This window comes from Rattus norvegicus, chromosome 20 (genome assembly GCF_036323735.1).
Source record: "Rattus norvegicus strain BN/NHsdMcwi chromosome 20, GRCr8, whole genome shotgun sequence".
NCBI lineage: Eukaryota > Metazoa > Chordata > Mammalia > Rodentia > Muridae > Rattus > Rattus norvegicus.
Genome location: NC_086038.1, coordinates 11,735,984 through 11,759,000, shown reverse-complemented (window position 1 = coordinate 11,759,000; position 23,017 = coordinate 11,735,984). Strand labels below are relative to the sequence as shown.

Sequence of the window (23,017 nt, the reverse complement as noted above, 5' to 3'; positions counted from 1 at the left end):
GTCTGCTAAGGCGGATGTCACTAATACTGTGCTGATGTCATGTCTGCTAACAGGCCTTCCTTTCGTCCCCCCAGCCCCTTTGTTTCTCTAAGACAGGTTTCACCATGTAGTCATCCATGTTGGCCTCCAAACTCATAATCTTCATGCCTCCCAACTCCTACCCGTGCTCCAATGCTGTGGTTCTGAGGCGTGCACCATTACACCCAGCCACATATCGGTCTTCTGAACAGTAAGAGCGCTGGTTGGTTTTTCACACACATGCTTCCATACGCCCACTCTCAGCTGAGCACTTTCATTACCTGAGGCCTCACCTGTGGCAGACAGTGTCTTCCCCCCAAGGCCTTCTGCCCTCTTCCAGGGCAACACAGATTTGGCAGCTCTCGGAGCAGTCTGCCAGAGCACACTTGGCCCAATCACCCACCCTACCATGGAGACTCACGGTCATACGAACCAATCTGGATTACACCTCTTTTGAAGATTCTGCATACTGGTTGATTAGAAATTCCATGTCCGTGGGGAGGAAAGAACGTTACAGATCATAGATCAAGAGCCAGCATTATTTGGGGCTATTTTTACTCTTCTTAATAGCCACTTATTGCTCAGTTCTGTGTCTGACCTAACATCGCATCTCAACTATTACAGAAAACCTCTGGAGCTAGTTCTTAGCAGACCACGTTCTCACCAGCTAAGAATGTGTTCAGGTAAAACGTAAAACCAACAGCAGACATCAACTCCGTAACCAATTTCATTGATGAGGACAACAGATGTAGGCAAGCTACAGACAGCCAAGCAAGTGAAGGAGGAGTCTGTCTGTAGCTTGCCTACTATCTGTTGTCCTCATCAATGAAATTGGTGACGGAGTTGATTTATGACTCCCTTTGTCCTGTTTAGCTCAAGCCCAGCCTACTTGAGTTCCTCCCAAGCCAGTGAAAGATTCCACTTCAAAATGGGGAAAGGGTGAGGGGAGGGAGGGAGGGAGAGGAGCAGAGAGAGGGAGAGGGAAAGAGAGGGAGGGAGGGATAGGGAGAGGAAGGGAGGAAGGACAGGAGAAGGGAGAGGAGAGGAGAGGAGAGGAGAGGAGAGAGAGAGAGAGAGAGAGAGAGAGAGAGAGAGAGAGAGAGAGAGCGCACACATATGCACCCTGCAGAACATCTCATTCAGAACTATTTGAAGGTATTTGAAGGCTTGTTCCTGTACCATGGCCACTCCTCTTTGGCTCCGAATCAACTAGCTCTTACTGACTTTGGGGTGAGCTCTGTTTTGTATCAACAGTATTCGGCTGGTCCTGGAGACACATGTGAACATTCCTTGGACCCCAAGATCCTAGAATGAATTCCCCCTCTGTCCCACCTCCCTCCTTGCCACAAGCAATCCATCTAGAGTCCACTCAGCTCTGAGGTTATGGGGATACAGTAAAAGACAGAAACCATAAGAAATACTCAAGTTAATAAAAAGAGAGAGAGAGAGAGAGAGAGAGAGAGAGAGAGAGAGAGAGACAGAAACCACAGAATGGGCACAACAAAGAAGGAACCATCATGGGCTGGGTGGCTTGGCTCAGTTGGTAGAGGTGCTTGCTACCAGGCCTGAAGCCAGGAGTTTGGCCCCCAGAGCACATAGAGTAGAGAAAAGAAGCAAGTCTCAGTCTTCTGACCTCTACACCTGCACTGTGGCAGGCACACTTATCCACCTACACCCACACGAGAAGTGAGTGTGAAAGAAATGTTTATGAGAAAAAAAGAAGAGAAACTTCACCTTGCTGATACCAGTTGTTTAGGAACCTCCTACAAGCTGCTTAACCTTCCTACTGCAGTCACCAGAGGGGTTCAAAGTCACAAAGTCCTTCCCTACAGCTTCCTTCCCTGGGACATCTGATCTATCAGAGAAGTCTCCTGCTCCCCACAAACTCTAGACTCCACCTCAGTGTGATCTCTCTGAGGGGTCACATCCGAATTACTCTGGAGGATTTGTGACCCAGTACAAAGCGAGTGGCTCCTATTAGTCCCCAAACCCCATGGCCTCCCGCCCAGAGCATACCTCATTGCCCCCCTACAGAACAAGCACCACTCTGAAGGACTGTCTGTCTCTGGTACCTCCTTGGTACACACAGGCCATCTTCTCCACCTATACCTTAAAAAGCATAATTTCATAATTCTTTAAAAATAAGAGCCTCCCTAGAGAAACAAAGTATCTCAGGGTTAAACTAAGAAATTATATATAAGAATTTCATATATATATATATATATATATATATATATATATATATATGTTATTACAAAGAGAAAATGTTATAAAGGTATTTAAAAAATATAACTAAAATCCCACCATAAGCAACATTAGAAATAAAGGGACAAGGCCATTGACAGCTCACTTGATAAACTGCTTTTGCTGTTTTAAACTTGATAAGCTTAAATTTAACCCCAAGACTGCATTTTTTTTAATGGTATAATGGTTCATGCTTGTAATCCCAGTTCTGAAGAGGTGAAGACAGGCAGATCCCTACACACCCTTGGGCAGCCTACCTAGCCTACTTGAGCTCTAAGCCAGTGAGGGAGTCTACCTCCAAACAGTGGGGGAAAGGAGGGAGAGAAGGAGAGGGAGAGAGCATGTCAGAGGAATAACATTTAAGGCTGTTCTCTGGTCTCCCATGCATATATACATACATGCACCCATACTCCCATACATAAAAATAACACATACATGTATATCTACATACATATAAAAATTAGAGGAAAAGAAACTTTAAATGTGCTACTACACTAGCCTTAATCCTAACCCCGAGGAATCTTGCACTTGGTCCTGCGATTCACAATAGTTAAAATACTATGGAACCCGAGCCCTAGTATTGACCTAACTGTAGCTCTAATCTTAGGCTAGGCAAAATAAAATATTGGGACTTATTGCTATTCAAGAAATAGTTAAAAGAATCAGTAAAATCTAATAGGGTTTTTTCCCTCTAAAATCAGCATTTGAAATCATCAGTGGAAGACACTACATTAAGAGATGAAAAGAAAGCATCAACTGAGTGCCTGTAGTTTGTAATGTGTATGTGCACATGTGGGAGTACACATGTGTGTCGGGGTGCACATGTGTGTCGGGTGTGCATAGAATGGAATGTAGAGGCCAGCAGTGAATGTAAGCTGTCTTCTATCAACCTTCACCTGTCTTTCAGGCAAGCCTACCCCTAAACCTGGACCGTGCCATTTCAGCTACACTGGGCCTGCAGCAAGGCCCCAGGATCCCCCTGTCTACCTCCCAGCTCAGAGATTACAGATGTGCCCCACCATGCCTGCTAGGTGCTTCTCATCCGCAGAGGTCCCAGGCTTGCGCAGTAAGCACTCTGCCCACTGAATCATCTTTCCAGCCCCAGCTGAGAAAAACAGCTGCAACTAACATGTTTGGTAAACTGCAATTTCCAATTTTTAAAAACAAACGAGAAGGAGCAATAGAAAGAAACTCTTAAACGCAGTGAAGAATATTTGGCAGCCAGCTACAGCAAGCAGCATTTGGGCCAAGTAAAGGAGACATCGGAATTCAGCTAGAAATCACCTAGCAACTAAAACCATCTTAACACACAGCCACGTACAAATATGCTACTTCCCTATAACTATTCTGTATACTATTATGTATCAGACAAATGCAGCATCAAAATCCCAATTACAATAACCAGACGGCATAAGTCAGTTGGGAAAGGAGTTGAAGGGAGAGAAATTTACAGCAAAGAAGACAACGGTGGGACAACATAGCTCCCTACATCAGAAACTGAAAAGCCTTCAAGTGCTCACAGTTTAAACTACGAGTTTGAAGGTAGGGACCCAACTGTAAACCAGGCACTCTAAAATGCTGAGGCAGAAGGATTTCTATCAGTTCAAAGCCAGGCAGGCTATATAACAAGTACCAGGCCAGCCAGAAATATATAGCAAGTCACTGTCTCAACCAACTGACCAACCGACCAATCAATATTTGATCCATTTAGCTCCACATCTCAATGTGAATAATTCTGTTTGTTGTTTACAGGACCTCCTTCTGTAGTCAAAGCAACCTCGATCGGGAGATCTTTTGAGAGTCCTGGGATTGCAGGCACACAACTACATTACTGGCTCTATTTCAGGGAGATTCACTTCATAACTGAAAAAGTCATTCTAAAGTTCATCTAGACAGCATGAGGCCAGGAAAGCCAGACAACTTATTTAAAAGAGCAGAATTCCTTATCAGACGGTTACTAACCTATAAGATCCAATCATTTCAACAGGTGTGGGGCACAATGGCAAAGAACAGACCGACCCCTGAAGGAACGCAGTGTACCATGCAGAAATGATCGCACAGTCACTGGGGAAATGAAGCCTTTTCCAGTGTGTGAGGTTTTAATATTTAAGAAATATTTAATACTTAAGAAAAATTTCTTAGGTCTGTATGTTTCTAATCAAGTAATGTGCACAGTAAATGCATAAACAAACAAACGAGCCAGTACATACAGGTGCTTGCCCTTTGCTCCAGGGTGGGAAGAAGACAGCATAGCAGTCTAATTGGAATATGAAGAGACTCGCCCACAAGCCACAGAGTGGACGCAAAGGCCAACAGCACAACTAGAAAAACCGCCTTCCTCAGACGTCTCCCACAGGGGAGAGTGCTTAGCCATCGGAGCAGATCCCCTATTGGGTGCTAAAACTGCCCATTGTGACGCTGCTTCCTAGGCCAATGTGCAGATGTGCACCAAGGGGCGTAGCTCGAGTTTGGCTGGCCCAAGGCTGGTATGAACTAGCAACCTAGACTGGTCGTGGCAGTTCTATGTCATGGCTGCCCTCTCCAACTTAGGAACCCAACAACAGCAGAGACAAGGTGTGCACCAGGAGGCTTACCTCAACGCTGCTGGTGAGCGACAGTGTACAGTGGGGTAACAGTCCAAAACACCATGCTCACACCCATACAGAAGGAGCGACACAACTAGGCAGTAGAAAGCACACCATGACAGTCTCAATCCATGCATAAGACCTCATATGTTCCCCTGGGCACTGGGCAAGAACTGTGCACAACATCTGGATCGTGAGCGCAGTAAGAACAGTGAGGGAGAGGTGACCCCACCAACATGGAGGAACCCAGAAGGGTACGGTCTAGGAGCCTGAGGAAGAGAACCCTGAATGAGGAGTGTGGAAGCCAGACCTGTAGAACTCAAGTGGCCTGAACAGACCCACGCACCCCATATCCTGCGTGATGGAAGCCAGGCCACCTGGGGTGGAGGCAAGGAGCCCTCCCCACCACTGTGGTAACTGGGATTGAGTTCTGTCCCAGCAGGAGAAGCAAGGGAAGAAACATTAAGGGACTTTAATTTCATAGTTTTTCTTTTTTTGATATAGCCTTTTAATTTTCATTTTTCATAAAGCTATAAACATAATGCTTTAAATTAGACAACTACGGGGCTGGGGATTTAGCTCAGTGGTAGAGCGCTTACCTAGGAAGCGCAAGGCCCTGGGTTCGGTCCCCAGCTCCGGAAAAAAGAACCAAAAATAAATAAATAAATAAATAAATAAATAAATAAATAAATTAGACAACTACACAAGGCTTCTCGTGGGCAACAGCAGCACCCAGTCACTCGCCTTGCTCCTGTGACACAGTTAACCTCTTCCTGAGTTTTGATTTTGATAAAATAAAATGGGTCTGTTTTGCTATCCTGGACTTTAACAGCTGATGCCCTACACTGTACCTTCCTTCTATGAAGTTGAGTGTTAACTCTCCCGAGCCCAACCCCCACTTCCTCATCCTCAATGGTGACTCTTACTCTCCTCACCCCTCAAAATGTTGCTTTCTTCTCATTCTACATACCTTACGCCATTTCTCTCCAAACTTAGGGGCCCAACTGCCCCTGATGATCTATCTGCTCAGACCCCAGAGAAGCTCTGACCCCTGCATCATCCTGGGCTGCTGCTCCTGGAGGCAGGACGCCCTGCGGCTGAACTCAGTCACTCCAGCAGCTCTCTCTCCTATAGCACATCTCAGTTCCCAGAATCAGAAACCCACTAGAGTGGAACCCTACTTTCAGCCTGGGACACTCCCGTGCTGCACCCACAGGCTTCTAGGTCACACATAGGGCAGGCTCTTTCTCTTCTGCCAGCCTGGGAGGAGGGTAAGCAGGCGACTGCCTCTCAAACAGGCTTCGCACCCATTTTCTACCCCATCTCCATTCTATTGCCTCTTCCAGTCTCAGAGGAAGCCAAGTAACACCATTCCTCAGACTTAGGAGAAGACACTTAGTACTGCTTACCACACGCATGCACACATACGCAAACAAGCATATGTATGTATGTATGTATGTATGTATGTGTATATATACATATATGTGTATATGTGTGTTTATATAGACACATATATATAGAACACACATGAACTATACATGTAAGTAGAGTATATATATAATTCACAAGTACAGCGTACACACCTAAATATGTCCACTCCACCCCATGCATGCCTATACACACATTCACAAAGGTGCCATGTATGTCTCTTCATATGACTGTCAAAATTTAGGGAATTTTTTTTAAGATTTCTTTTTATTATTCATTTCTGTGTAAGTCTCGGTGCCTGTGTGTGGTGCCTGATCTCCTGGAGCTGGAATTATAGGTGCAGTGGATTGCCTGATGACACTGGAGCTGGGAACCCCTGAAAGAGCAGCAAGTGCTCTTGACCACTGAGCAATCTCTGCAGCCCTAAGTTGGTTGGTTGGGTTTGTTGGTTGGCTGGGTTGGTTGGTTGGTTGGGTTGGTTGGTTGGTTGGGTTGGTTGGGTTGGTTGGGTAGGTTGGTTGGTTGGTTGGGTTGGTTGGTTGGTTAGGTTGGGTAGGATGGTTGGTTGGTTGGTTGGTTGGTTGGGTTGGTTGGTTGGTTAGGTTGGGTAGGTTGGTTGGTTGGTTGGTTGGCTGGGTTGGTTGGTTGGGTTGGTTGGTTGGTTAGGTTGGTTGGGTAGGTTGGGTTGGTTGGGTAGGTTGGGTTGGTTGGGTAGGTTGGGTTGGTTGGGTAGGTTGGGTTGGTTGGGTTGGTTGGTTGGGTTGGTTGGTTGAATTGGTTGGGTTGGTTGGTTGGGTTGGTTGGGTTGGTTGGTTAGTTGGTTTGGTTTGGTTGGTTGATTAGTTGGGTTGGTTGGTGGGTGGGTTTGGTTGACACGTCCTTGTTTGCTTGTAGATGCTGGAGTTGAATTTAGGCCATCACACATGCTAGGCCCAAAGCTCTAACACCGAGATATATCTTTAGCTCCATTTAGCTGATCAGTTATTTTAAAGAATAGACAGAGAAGGCAGTGACTCATTATAAATTCTATCTGCCATTTGGGCTTGTTGGGTTTTTTGTTTTATTTTTTCAAGTCAAGGGAGCTTTGAGCCTGGTGTGCTATTGCACACCTATAATCCTAGTACTTAGATTAAGGGAGGGAATAATGAGTTTGAGGCCAAGGTATGTGCTATAGCAAGATGGTGTCTCCAAAAGGAGGTAGGGAGCGGAGAGAGCTTGAACTATCTAGGGTGGAGGTGGTCTGCTAGCAAACGGCACAGGAAATAGGTAGCATCAGGAGTCGCATGAACATATCCCTAAGCAAACAGGAGAGGGGATGTTAACCAAGCCAAAGCGATAGCCCTACAGTATAGGTATGAGAAAGACCTTTGGGACTGGGGATGGGGCAGAGAAGTGCCTTTGTTCTTCACTTCAAGTGCAGGGCAGCCCTGAGCAGACCCTGACATCTGACATCTGATTTGATGACAATGTGAGGAAGGGAAACAGGAGTGACAGAGGCAGGTCACTCTGCCAGGAGTGCTGTAGGGACTGGCCAGGATCCAGGGCATAGCCAAACCCTGGCCCAAGAGACTACAGGAGGCTAGCGTGCATGGCTGTGTAGCCTCCCCACAGCCCTGTGTTCCTCCATCTAAATGAATCTCAATGTGCACAACCAGAAGGGTTTATACGATGCCTGGAAGCTGAGGAGCTGGGGCAAGTCACTGCCTGGATCAGGACAAGACAGGGCCACTCAGTAGTCTTCATGGCAGAACCAAAAAACAAAGTCTACATTTGTAGTAATGAAATGCATTCAAACCTTTTCCATAATTTCAAATTTTTCCAATTCTGAAAGTTCTCAAAGTAATCTGAATAAAATATAAAAAGCCAGTAAGCAAGCAGATATTAAGAGAGAACAAAAGACCAATCTTTTCACCAAGGATTGGTTCTTTTTCTCAGTTCTTTTTTTTTTTTTTTTTTTTTTTTTTTTTGGTTCTTTTTTTCGGAGCTGGGGACTGAACCCAGGGCCCTGCGCTTCCTAGGTAAGCGCTCTACCACTGAGCTAAATCCCCAGCCCCTTTTTCTCAGTTCTTTGACATTAGTATAGGTGGGGAAAAGGAGCTCTGAGACGGGACGAGGAGTGGCTAAAGAGCAATGGGCATCAGTCTTCCTCTACAAACACAGCAGGATTGCAGGCGCAGAACCCAGGAAGGGCCCTCCAGGGCTTCTCTGGGGAGGACAGCATTCATCTGGCTCTGGGGAATAGGGAAGTTCTTAGGGAATGCTAAAACGGAAGCCAAGTGTTTCCAGAGCTACCACTTCTCCTGAGAAGCTTCTGCTCTACATGAGCGCTGTTCTGGTTTGGCACACCAGCCAGGAATCCCACCGGAAGCAGCTGTAGTGCCCAACCAACATCACCCATGGCAGCAGAGGCATTCTGTTCCTAGCAGCTCAGCACTCCTAACAGCTCCCCCCTGACACACAGTAGAGGCCACAGGTGCCCACTAAAAAGCTCCTGCCTCCACGTGACAAAGGCCTTTGGGAGCTTCTAGAATCTGCCTGCCGCAGCCCACCAGAACCCATTTGCTCTCAGCCTTGATGGCTCAGGCTGTGCAGCTTACCCCAGGCTCTCAGCCCGGCTGCTTTGTCACTAGCTTTGAGCCCACTGTGCAGAGCAGACGGCTGAGGTAACTGGGATGGATTCTGGCCCAGCATCTTGCTTTATTTCCATCAAGGGAGACCAGATCAAAACTCAAGGCCTCCATCTGCCAGGACGATGAACTGGTATAAAAAATGAAGGTGTTTATATGCCAGAGGCCCAGAGGCCTTCCCTGGAGGTTTCTGTGAAAATTGGATACGATTGGCACATTTATAAAGGTGCTTTTCGGGCAACGGGGACTTGTTTGGATGTCCTCTCAGAAACATGTATCATTTCAAGCAGACTATCCAGCACAGAGAGAACACAGACTCACAGTCCCTTGTTCCACATCCGGTCCCCGAGTTCTATTCTCACCCTGTTCCACAGACTCACAGCTAGTCTTAGGATGACGGCACCAGACAACTACCCTGATAGCACTTTGACCTCGTTTCTCATGCCCCTGCACATACAGCTCCTGCTGTACTATCTCCTCGCAGCTCCGTGAACACACTGGGCACACCCCCAACAGCCCTTGTGCCAATTCCCATGAGCACAGAACTCTTCATCTACCAACACCCTCTGCAAGGCCTTCCCAGATGCCCAGAGTCTATCCTAACTACCCTGTTCTAACTATAACTACCCGGATCTAACTACCCCGCTGGCATGGACCAACACTACATTCTCCTTTTCTTGTTTCCTTTATGGCCTGGCATACAATATAAGCATTAGCTGATTGCAGCCATGTTTTGTGACCTCCACAAGGATGTCAATATGCTGGAGGAGTGCCCAGCCTTTCCCAGGAACATCAGGCATGTGAGTGAATCAAAGAACAAAGGGAGGCATTGCCCCAGCAACTTGCTAATAAAAGCTCTCTGCATAATAGTCCGGACTCCAGTACAACACATGTCCCAAGTCCCCAGCCTTTCATGTCATCTCTCGTGGGAAGCTTGTGAATAAGTGACACTCTTCTGTTGTGACAGTTCGAGGAGGTCCGTGATCTGTGACTGTTGAACTCTCCACTGCCTCATAGGGCTGCTGGCGGGCCCAGGGGGAGGCTTATCTGGGAGGTCTCATCTCACGGCCATGGAGTCAGATCTGGCCTACCACTTGCAATCTCAGTAACACTAAAGTACCTGCACTCTCTCAGCCTGGGATGGAGCAGGGGCACGGAACAGCAATACCCATTTGAAGGCGCACAATAGGGCGGAGCTACTAACTAATGGAGATACTCGAGATGACCAGCATGAAGCAGGTGCTTGATCAATATTAACAACTATTATTCTTACACAGGTTTCCTAGACAGACTGTTTAAAAACAAGTCTCCTGCTAAAAACTTTGTAAACAACCTTTATAAGCTTCGGGGGGTGCGGGGAGAAGATATCTAAATAAAGCAACTAAGAAATACAGAACGCAGGAGAAATAGTCTTCCCCAGGAAAACAGCCTCCCCCATTGGTTATCCAATACCAGTTAGTCAGCCGAGTCATATACATACAAGCAACATTACATGGACTAATCAGGATAGATAGATAGATAGATAGATAGATAGATAGATAGATAGATAGATAGATAATAGGTAGATGATGATAGATGATTGATAGATCGATCAATGATAGATGATAGATAGATCAATAGATTGATCAATCGATTGATAGGTAGTCAAATAGATCAATTGATAGATAGATGATAGATAGATGATAGGTAGATAGATGATAGAAGATAGATGGTAGATAGGTGATAGATGATAGGTATAGATAGATAGATATAGATTGATCGAATGATCAATAGATGACAGATAGATGATAAATGATAGATTGATCGATCAATCAATAGATGATAGATAGATGATAGATAGATGATAGGTAGATAGATGATAGAAGATAGATGGTAGATAGGTGATAGATGATAGGTATAGATAGATAGATATAGATTGATCGAATGATCAATAGATGACAGATAGATGATAAATGATAGATTGATCGATCAATCAATAGATGATAGATAGATGATAGATGGATGATAGATGGCTAGATTGATCGATCAATAGATGATAGATAGATGATAGATGATAGATAGTGTATGTATATTCTGATTAGTCCACGTAATATATATATTAGCATATAATATATATTAGTCCATATAATGTGTGTGCATATGTGTGTGTGTGACAACAATTAAAGAGAAAAGGGCCAGAGGGCTATGAATTTCAGAGAACAAGAGACGAAGGTAACATGGTTAGAATTGTGGGGTAGAAAGGCAAAGGGAAAACAATGGAATCATATTTTAATTTTACAAGTAAATAAACTAAAATTTGGAATCATCTCAAGGTAGTGTGAAAACCGGAGTCAGGGCCACAATTCAGAAGCCAGCATGAACATCTGCTGTCATGGGCCAGAGTCATCTCCATCCCTACTGATCACTAGCTATACTTGTACAAGAACATGAGGCACCACAAGGTCCCCGCTGGACCATTCAGTCAGCTCAGCTGACTCTGGAGACAGGAACGGAAAAGGAGGAGCCTGCCTCTGTTACATCATGGCTCCATAGATAGAAGGAAAGGATAACTCACACTGTCCATTGTTTCTGGACCAGTCAGATGATGTGAAGCCAGACACGGGGAGCCAGCAGCAAGACATGCAAGTGAGGCCTTTAAGAAGAATCTGGAAAGATGGCTCAGTGGTTAAGGGTGCTGGCTGTACTTAGAACACCTCAGTTCAGTTCCCAGCACCCATGTGGTCTGAGGATCTGATGCCCACAAAGTAATTTGCTAAATTATTAATATAGTATAAATTAAATTTATTAATCAGAGCCCAAGATTCTAAGAACAAGTGATAACTGTGAGCTCAGTCCCAAATACCAGTAGCCCCTCCAAGGCACAGATAACACGTCAGAAGATGGGGTGGGAAAGTACGTAAGAACTTGAAGTCAGGATAAAGGGCAGGGGCGGAAATGAGTGGGAGACAGGAAACTGGGAAGTAAGAGTAGTCAGTGTGCATTAAGTACATTATGAAATTCAGTAATAAGTTTATAGTAATAAGTAATAATTCAGTTTCCCTTCAGAAAAGAGCAGGCCTACCAAGAGATCGTGGATCTGGGGGAGAAGGGGAGGTCGGGAGGGGAAGAAGGAGGGGAAGGAGGGGAAAATGCAGTTGGGCTGTAATGTATGAAAGAAGATAAATTAAAGAAAAACAAAGTGAATAAAGCATGCATGTTCAGCCCACTGAATTAATATAAAATCGGCATCCACTGAATCACCCACAGTTCAAAGTTTAGACTTCTACCAACACATACATCTTCAAGGTACTCACTCCTTCCTTCTCAGGCCCAGGCGTCACTCTCTTTCATGCAAGTAGCCAGTCATTAACTTATACAGTAGCACAGTGGCTACTTTTTATTAATGTTTTAGGTCTTAATTATATATAGCCCAACTAAATAAAATTAAACAATATGTACTTTCTTTTAAAAAAATACACCTCGGAATGTATTTGATCAATAAAAAAATATTGAGAAATTATACAGAAATGGTTAGTACATGAAGACAGTAGAGTGACCATAATGGAAACATAGCATTTTTGTTAAAAAAAAAATTATGGTGTCTGAAATGCTAAGGAGACACATGTGTCAAGGGATGAAATGATAAAGAGGCCAGATGAGGTTAGCATCATATTAGACAGCACCGAAGAAGGGAGGGGCAGAAATAGAACAAGCTGCTTAGGTCCAAACTTTGTAAAATGAAGGAAAGATATAAAGACTCTCTTTCCAAAACTAGAGGCATGTTTCAACTAGAGATGCAAAGAGCAGTATAAGACCAAAAAAATGCCCAAAGCATTTTAAAGATTTGGCTAAAAATTATGAGCAAATGCACAGATCCAAAAGAAAACATAAAGAAAATTAAACCAATGTGCATCATAATCAATTACCTAAAAGGAAAATCTTAAATGCTTCCAGAGGGCTGGTGAGCTGACGCTGCAAGAGAGGGTGCTTGTCACCAAGCCTGGTGACCTGAGGGCAATCCCTGGACCCACACAGTGAGAGAGAATCAACTCCCGCAACCTGTCCTCTGGCCTCCACATCAACACCATCACACATGTGCATTGACACACATGTGCACATATATGTGCATATATACACATGTTCACAAATAAACGTGAACAGTGTATTTTTTCAAGCTGCCACAAAAATAAAAACCATAGAGTAGCCTTAATGCCATTCGTATATATCCCATAAATGCCACTGTATACTTTTAATATATATAAACAATAAATTTTATTTCAAAGTAAAAAACATTATGTACAAAAGGGTGGACACAGACATGGTAGATGGAAGATGTTCTAGAAAGAAAATGCGGGTTGGGGATTTAGCTCAGCGGTAGAGCGCTTGCCTAGCAAGCGCAAGGCCCTGGGTTCAGTCCCCAGCTCCGAAAAAAAAAGAAAGAAAATTAAAAAAAAAAGAAAGAAAATGCAACCCAGAAGCAAATGGAACGTTATCCCTGACCAGTGAAGAGAAAACTGTCAATGGCCAGGGTGACAATGGCTTTCAGATATGAAAGTAAAATTACGAGTTTTTCCAACAAACAAAAGCTAAACTAATTCCCAATCCAATATGTCTAAGCTACAAACAATATTAAAAGAAGCCCAAAACACAAAAGAAAAATACCAGAAGGAATTCCAGATTTTGAAAAAGAAATCAGAAACAGAAAAGACATTAACATAAAGACATGTCTCTTTGTCTTCAAAGATAATAGACCATTTAAAACAAAAATAATACTAATGCCTTATAATAACATAGAAGTAAGGGTGTATGATAATTATAACCTAGAGAGTAGTGAGAAGGAAATAGATTACTGTAAGATATCATACTATGTGTAGACTAATAGTGCATTAAAGTGAACTGTGGTGAACTGAAGATGAATATTACAAATGGCGTCAATAATCAACCCCTAAGTTATCTTTCTCAAAAAAAAAAAAAAAGACATAGCTAAAAAGATAGTAAAGGTGATTAAATTGGCCAATAAACTAAAATGAACCCAAAACTGGAAAAGGGATCTAATAAAACTTGAGAGTAGAAAAGCCATAGCAAAAAGACCAAGTTATACGGTCATATTAAACACAAACGAATTAAATCCCAAATTAAACTGCATAGGTTTAAAAACTCAGTTAAAAAATGACTGTGGGGGTGGCAAGTAGCTGAGTGATAGAGCACTTGCCTAGAACACACAAAGACCTGGGTTCCCCTAACACACACACACACACACACACACACACACACACACACACACACACGCACCATACTGAGTGCTTTTTATAAAAAAAGTCTTTAAATATAAACATGCACACAGGTTGACAAATGATAGGGAAAGATACGCGGTATTAACACCAATCAAAAGACAAAATGACAGGCTGGGGAGGTGGCTCAGTGGTTAAGAGCACTGACTGCTCTTCCAGAGGTCCTGATTTCAATTCCCAGCAACCACAGGGTGGCTCACAACCATCTGTCATGGGATCTGATGCCCTCTTCTGGAGTGTCTGAAGACAGCTACGGTGTATTCATACACATTAAATAAATAATAATTAAAAAATAACAAAATGACAACATTCATATCAGGGGAAGAAAACAGGTTTTGGAGAGTCAACTGGAATGCAGACTCATGCGTATGCTTCTGCACTGGGGGTTGACAGCAGACCCTTCTCAGCAATCCCCCTGTCCCAGCTTGCCTGACCGTGTCTTACGTCTTCTCTGCTATAGCCCCAGCTGCCTTTTCACTTCAGAGAAGTGGACTCTTGGAGCATGCGCTAGGTAGAATACCCCAGTGTGCCACAAAACTGTATGCCCCAAAGTAAGGAAGCTATAGAGAAGAACTCAAGGACGATACCATGACTGTGCCATCCACAAGCGCACCGAAGGTTTAGCACTTTTCCTTTTCCTTTTGCCTCATCATTAGTCTCTGTTCGGAAACAGCACCCTGATGAAAACCTTCCACTGTGGGTGAGTGGCTCCTCGTCGGCGCTGGAGTGTATATGTAAACCCAAGCCAGTTCGAGAGCCTGGCTCAGCCTGGGTCACCTGGACCCCTCCCCACACCTCAGGTACTTCTGCCCCGGAGCCACACACCTGGATCCTTCCAGTCACCTAACTGAGCCATCGGCTCGTCAGAAAAGTGCCCCATGACCGTCCTTTAAGCACTGCCCCAGTCATTCTTGGACAGCTTATCTTGTACTCTGTCCAGTATGAGCTGCTGACCTTTCCAGTAACTTTGGTTTTCTCTCTCTCAGCACCAGAAGAGGGCTGGACAGTATCAAAGACCTCAGCCTTGCGTCATATCACGGGCAATGGCCCAGTTCCTGGGGAATGGCTCTCAGCAGATGCTTGCTGGGAGCACATACAAAGGCTTCAGGCAGCAAGAGGGGACCAACACACAGGTCAGGCCCTATCCCTGGAGGACAGCATATTGAAGAAAATGGGGTTGGTTGGGGGTGGGGGTTTGTAGGGAGTTCCAGAAAGTACATGCCTCCACATTTGATGGTATCCTCTCTCTTGTTAAAAAAAAAAAAAAAAAAGTCACAGAATGAAATCAACTTTTCAGATGAGAGGAGAAGCCACTGTATCTAGCACCAGATAATTCTATTAAATGAAAGAAGAAAAAACGTAATCAGAACACAAGGATCTGATCAGATGTTCTCTGTCCAGATGCAGGTGCTGCACCTGCAGATACCCAGGTGACACCTGTGCTAAGGGCAACCAGGTGGCACAAGCTGAGCCAGGCATGGGTTTACATATACACTGTATTTACATATACATATATACATACACACACATACACATCCATATACAATGCATTTACATATACATTGCACTGGTATGGGTGTGTTCACACGCCCCAGCACTGACTGACGTGAAGCCACTCATTCCAACAGAAACGTTTTTCATTAGGATAATATTTCTAAAACAGAAAGTAATAAGGCAAAAGGAAAGTGCTACACCTTCAGAGCACTTGAGGATGGCACAGACAGTCGTATGTATAAGTTTCCTACTTTGGGGCATACAGTTTTCCAGCATATTGCACTATTCCAACCAGCCCAAGCACCAAGAGTAGACACCTCTAGATATAACTGTGTCCTCTATGTCTCACCAGCGCAAAACAGACAGCAACCTGCTAACGATTGTTTGAAGTTCCAACCTAACACCAGATGTCCCCCACTCTGGTCTCTGGTCTCTGGCCCCCCACTCTACCACACCACACCAGTAGGACATCTAATGCACCTTTGTTTTTACACATTTTCAATGACACAGCTAATGTCGTCATGGGCTTTGTGTTTATGTCATGGCAAGGAGGACTGAGGCTCCCTCTGAGGCAGTATGGTCTTCTGGGGCCTTTCCCATTAGGAAGGAATGAGTGAGTGGCACACAGCCAAGGATAGACCAGCACAGTAAGGGCAGTACTTGTGGACTGCCTGTGGGCAGTTTTAGCCCAGCACTCCAAAGGCCACCTTGACGACTTGGGACTAGATGAACTGGTCTATGGATGGACACATCTGGCAATGTGGCACTTAGGCACTCACGGGTACCATTTTTGCTAAATATATCTGCAGCCGCTGAGATCTTCCTGGCTCGCAATAAAGAACTCCCCCAAACCAAGCAGACACAGGGAGGGCGACCTTGACTCCTGCAGATCTAGGGGCAGAGTATCTCATTACCACGCCTCCAAAAGCAGACCGGAGTTCTGCAGTGCTGACAAGGTTCAGGGGGAGGATGAGCTGAGGTTTAAAAGGGTTCCTACCGGGGGAGGACAGGCGACGGTGTTCCAACTCAATTCCCACCACAGATTCGCTGGTACAATTACCATTTCTAAATAATTAGCACTCTAGGTCTCGGAGGAACGGAACGGGAAGGAAATAGTTGGCGATGAGCTTGTTTACTCCTCCAACTCAGAAAATAGCATCGTGAGGACAATGTGTGGCCATGACACATCTGTGGAGGTGGAGGACACAGACCTCAAAGAGCTATGGCCCGTCCCTCCATGCAGATATCCAGGCCTGAGAAATTCCTCCATGGGGAAGTTCAGTGCCTTGCCCACATCTAGGAAGAAAGGGTTTCTGTTGTTGTTTTCTTTTCCTATTAGATCCAATAGATCATACATTAGGTAGGTGTATATACTCATTTCAATTTTTTAATTAGATGGGTGGATTTTATTGATCATAAGCCTCCAATGATTTATAAAGGGGTTTTTGATTTGGTGTCAGCATGTGGACTTAGGTTAAAATTTTAAACTTCCTTGCTAGTACTGTCCTAGCTTTCTGAGTGGGTCACTTTCATTGCCAGACTCGGTCTCTCTGCCCACTCACCAGCATTGCCTAAAAATACCTCTGCTGGATTTTCCAGACAACCTACCATGTGGCAATCAGTGTCAGAGAAATCAGCTGTGCCCCGGTCTGCCACCGCTGGCTCTCTGTACAAGCAGACCCTGTACAGACAGCAGGCCATGCACTCACACCCTGCTCTCCATAAGCACAGGCCATTGGAGGATGTGTGCCTGTCCTATGTGTAGAGGCCTTGGGAATTAAGGAATGCACAAGAAATACCCCCAATTCCCACACAGAAGTGCTGACAGAGGCACATTTTCTCCTAGGAAGTTTTCCATGCTTATACCTGTCTTGAAACAAAAACATGTCTATAAGGACTAAAAGACCAAGGTAATAGTTACATAATTATTCTCTAGCAATAAAAATATATGTTCTTTCTCCTGTAAACATAAAAGTGGCATGTGCCCATTGAGGAAAACTTAGAAAATTCAGAAATGTGAGAAACTGAGTAGCATTGATCCAACCTCCCACAGAGACATCACAAAGCTTCAGCTGTACCTTCCTGTGTGTGCACCATACGTACAGACACATGGGTAACTTTACATTGTAGTCACTATTTTTTACACATCTTTCGCATGTGCCAGTGTACTGGGTGTATATCTTCATGTCATGAGTCAGTTCTGAGAACACTAATTGCTACCTAATATTCCATTGTGCTTTAGCAATGCAGTCGCTCATCCACTTCAAATCCTCTTATTATGTGGGGCTATTAGATTGCTTCCATCTGGTAAGCAAGTTAACACTATCGTGAGTATTTTCTGTACATAAATTTAGTATTTCTCTGACTTCATCCTAAAGGTAATTTCAGAAGGGGGGAAATTTCGAATCCATAAATGGTTTTTAAAGTTTCTCATGTGCATGAACACTGAGTCCTCTGGAAACCTGATTTTACAGCCATCCTGGGACCTGAGATGATATTCGCAGGCTCTGCATTTTATGGCCAAAGCCCAAGTATTACAAATCTCAGACAATGGTGAGTGAGACGGTGGGCAAGCCACGTGTGTGCACAGGCTCCGTGTCTGAATGGTAGAGTCAGCCTCACTCTGAGCTGGCAGGTAGCTATCTATGCTCATATTGTGAAATACGGGCTCAACATCTGACTAGGATATGCATGGCTGGATGGAACTGATGAGGCATGTGAGGAGTTAAAGACAGTTACGCCAAAGGTCCAGCAATGTAGCAGAGTACACTGTAGACGAGAAATCCAGGGACTTTCAAACTAGAATTATTTCTTAAATGAACCTAATCATAGTAACACAGGAGCGAGGATAAACATCACTGTGGCCTCCATCTATAAGGATCTGTGCCCAATTCTCAACAAAAGTAGTCTCCAGGAACACTCACGGAGCGCTGAGCCCATGGGTTCAGACTCTAATACTATGCCCACTCTCCATCAGCTGAAGGGGACGGGTACCAGGAAACAAGACGCCCTCAAATGTCTGAAGCTACTGCAAAGCTTCCACATAAAGGAAGCTCTGGCCGTGTTTCGGTTTTCCCCACATGCAAAAGTATAAGAATCCTCTGTTTGAACTCCGAAACATAGATCAGACCCGACTCGAGGTCTCAATTGTGTAGAGTATGCAACTACATAGTCTGGCTCACCAGCTAGCTGGTCTAACACGTGCATCCCGCTCCCTAAAGATCTGAGAAACTGGGGTTGGGGATTTAGCTCAGTGGTAGAGCACTTGCCTAGGAAGCACAAGGCCCTGGGTTCGGTCCCCAGCTCGGATTTAAAAAAGAACCAAAAAAAAAAAGATCTGAGAAACAACTTCTGGGCCACTGAAATTATCTCTGTATCAAAACTACAGAAGGCAGCAGGAGGGTCTACTATGGTCCTACAAGGGTAGTTGCAAGGTGATGTATGCCAGCATCTCCAAAGATCTAAATTCAGCCATCAATCTTGTGATCACTCCATTTTTTGCTTGCCGCCACTGCCAATGTATAATTCACTAACAGTGACACATATTTTAAGCTAGTATGTACACTTAACTTATTGAGTCTTAAAGTACTAACAGTGAGTGTTCCAGGACGCTCGGATATTAAAAACCTTTGCCTCTCCTCAGCACTCTCTTGGCAAGCTGTGGGTGCTGTGTCTGCTCATCACTTGCCCCTTACAGGCCACCGTCTCCTCTGACTGAATGAACTCTGACCTGTGCTAAGTTCTACCTTACAAATCTGGCCCTTTTTAACTCCCAGATGTGGTGTTATGGTTAGGAACAAAAGATTTGGTCATATTCTCTGCTTTGAGACTACAGATCTTCTTGGGGTTTCTCAATTCCCGATGCTATATACACCAACTCTAGCTGCTCCCTCCCTCAGCTATGATGGATGGATACCTGGAGCCTTCCCCTGCAGACCCCTTTCTTCAGCATCAACTACAGGCCCGGACCCACTGTGAATGCTCAGCTAGAAACGCTACAAACAACACTGGTCTCCAAACATGGATGCCCAGCACACCCACTGATAGCCTAGCCTCCCTTAGAGGAGTGTGGCTCCGGCCTCTCTAGAAGCTCTGACAGTAGTGGGCTCTCCACATCTACACAGGCTTGACCTCTTCAGCTCCTTAGAGCGTTTGACATTGTAGTCAGCAGTCCTATATTACATTCTTTCCCAAATTTACTAACAAACTATACAACTCGCTTCCTTGTGATATTTATAAGCCCATGTGATTCATTCCGATAAAACACCTTATAGTAATCATATTATTTTTATTAATTCTTAATTCTAGTCGCTAATGGATGGGAATGGAAGGAAATGATTGCTTTCAGGACCGTCTCTTCCACGTAAACAAAGTAAAATTCTCCCCAATCACCCGTTTAAGAACTCTGGAAATAAAAGGTTGGAGGAATCCAAGAGTCCCTTATTCAAGAACAACAACTAGATGGTGGTTAAGAACAGCACATGGTAAGAAGGTGTTTGTAACTTACCCTATTCTCATCCCCTTCCCAGGTTCGCCGAGAGCTCAGGGTCAGGAGGCAGCAGCTACCAGAAGGCAGGGCAGGAGTTCACCTCAGCAAAACCACCTACATTTGACAAGGAAGAATGGCACTCAGTAAGCGAAGCATCTACCTCCCTCCGAAAGCTAGAAAAGGAGAGAAACTTCAACCCCATTCAATCATAAGCAACAATAAATATTAGGATAAAATATGCGAATGGACAGAAAAACAAGACCAAAAGTCGGTGCCTTGCAAACAAAACAAAACTAAAGAAAAAAGAAAAACTAAAACCACTAAAATCAAGAAATAAAAGACATTACTACTAAATGTACAAAGATAAAAAAGAATAAGGAAACAGAATAATTTATATCAACAAAATAGATGAAATTAATAAATTCCTATAAACATAAACTAAAAACAAAAACAAACAACAAAAAAACTAATCCTAGAAAATATAAACAAACTTGAAACAAGTAAAGAGATTGAATTAGGAAAAGAAAAAAAACTTTCAGGGGCTGGAGAGATGGCTCAGAGGTTAAGAGCACTGACTGCTCTTTCAGAGGTCCTGAGTTCAAATCCCAGCAACCACCTGGTGGCTCACAACCATCTGTAATGGGGATCCAATGCCCTCTTCTGGTGTGTCTGAAGACAGCTACAGTGTACTCATAAATAAAATAAATAATTCTGTAAAAAACAAAACAAAACAAAACAAACAAAAACTTTCCCCAAGTGGCTTTTTGGTAAATTCTCCCAAGTGTTATTTTTTTAAAAGGAATGCCAGTTCTTCCTCAACTCTTCCAAAGAACATAAGGATAGACCATCCTCTTCTAATCTATGTCATTTTTATGAGGCCAGCAATATTCTGACACCAAAAACATTAAAAAAAAATCACAGAAACCTGAGACAAACATAGAGCCTGAGACAAATCACAGCAAAGCCCTAGCAGATTAAATCCGGAAGTACATGTGGAGGATGATTCAGCATGGCAAAGTGACATTCATCCAAAACTCCAGGCTTACCATCCAAACTGTAAGCAGTGTCACAGGAGTGGAAGTGCACAGTCCCACACTTACCCTTAACCCCACACACACAAGGCCAGCACTCGGGAGGCAGGGGTAGAGGTAAGAGGGTTTCAACTTCAAGGGCAGCCTGGGGTACAGAACTGAGAACTCAGGCCTATAACCCAGGGACAGCTCAGTGACAGAGCGAAGCAGTAAGTCACTCATCCCTACACTGTTGAAGTGATGGTATATATTCCCACTCTTAACTTCTGTTCTTGGCCTTCCTTTTTCTACTTTCTGTTAGCTTTTTTACTTGGAAACGTGAATTTTCAACTTTATCTTTTTAAAATGCAGAATTTTAAAGACATCAACTTGATTCTGAGTACTACACTTTCTGTAAGTCTTATTTATTTACCCTGTTGATCAGTTGGTAGTAGATAATTCCACTGTGACTTATGTAATTTGGATGATCTTTAATTTTTTTTCAAATGTCAAACACATAGGCTTTCCTTCTCTGAGATTTCACTATCATCTCTCACTTGACTTTTTGGTCAAAGAACATGGTCTGAATTTGAGATTTAATGAGCAAATATAAGATAGATTTGTTTTTTAATGTTTCATATATTTCAAGGGATTATATATTTTCTATAGGTTACAAGTTTTGTATATGACCACAGGACTGAACTTTCTGTGTACCACTAAACCCTTCAATACTATTTTTATGTGTGCATGTGATCTACCTATTACTTTAAACGGAACACAATAGCTCACGTGATTGCATATTTATCAATGTTTCCAAGTCAGTCAATTCACCTCATGAAGATTATCACCACGTTTGTATGTAAGCATTCGGAATAGCTGGGGTTCAGTTAACAGATACAGTGACAGAGCACTGAACAGGGCTTCAGTCAGTGACAGACCACAGCAGCCCCATCAGAGTATACCAGAGCTGAGCCAGGAGAGAATTGCTTGAGCCTAGGATTTCAAGGTCAGCCTGAGAAGTACAGTACAAAATAAATTATGAAAGAACTGAAAACTTCCTGTTTCCCAGGGGTAAAGCAACCACTGTCATGCCATAGCACACTCCTTACTTGTGTGTTGTGACGCTGATATAGACAAGCCCGCTGTACTGCCATTCACATAAGACAACAGCACAAACAATCACACAGAGTATATAATACTGCATAGGGACAACAGACTATGCTTATCGTATTGTATTTTTATCATGTTCTTAACGTATACTGTTTCGACTTGGAAAAAGTTAGTTTACTATAAAGAAGCTTCAAATTGGGCTTTTGGGGTAGTCAAGAAGAAGAAACTGTTACCATAGGAAGGGACAGCTCCATGCATGCCATTTGCCTTGAAGACCTTCCAATAGAACAAGGCGTAGAACCTTGGGTGTGAACCAGGTGTGATCCTCTGGGTCACAATTGCTTTGGGGGTCATATATAGCCTACATATCAGATATTTCCATTACGATTCACAACAGTAGCACAATTACAGTTATGAAGTAGCAATGAAATAATTTTATGGCCAGGGGACCAGCACAACATGAGGGACCGTATGACAGGGTCACAGCTTTAGGAAGATTGAGGACCACTAGTCTAGAAGTAAAAGACAGTAACACTGACGGCCATATTGTTGAAGGCCTAGGCTAATGTGAATGTCTGGGTAGTTTGTTTTAACCACTTTTCCTCCCCAAAGAGCCAAGAGCTTTCTGAGGGGGAGATGAGAGTACAATTATTGCTAAAGAAAGAAAAACTTTGGGAAAGTACATCAGGGAGTGTGTGCATAGGCCACCACCCTCACAGGGACAAGAAACACTCAGCATGCC

General features: G+C 43.9%; 1 protein-coding gene across 24 annotated transcripts in view; it reads right to left on the bottom strand.

Annotated features, from left to right (window-relative positions):
* Nucleotides 1–23,017, bottom strand: part of Pcbp3 (poly(rC) binding protein 3) — a 242,143-nt gene that overhangs the window by 118,721 nt on the left and 100,405 nt on the right. For all 24 annotated transcript variants that reach the window (XR_010060648.1, XR_005497206.2, XR_010060649.1 and 21 more), the window contains exon 2: nt 20,174–20,269. The gene's annotated coding sequence lies outside the window, so the exon portion shown is untranslated. The remainder of the gene's footprint in view (nt 1–20,173; nt 20,270–23,017) is intronic.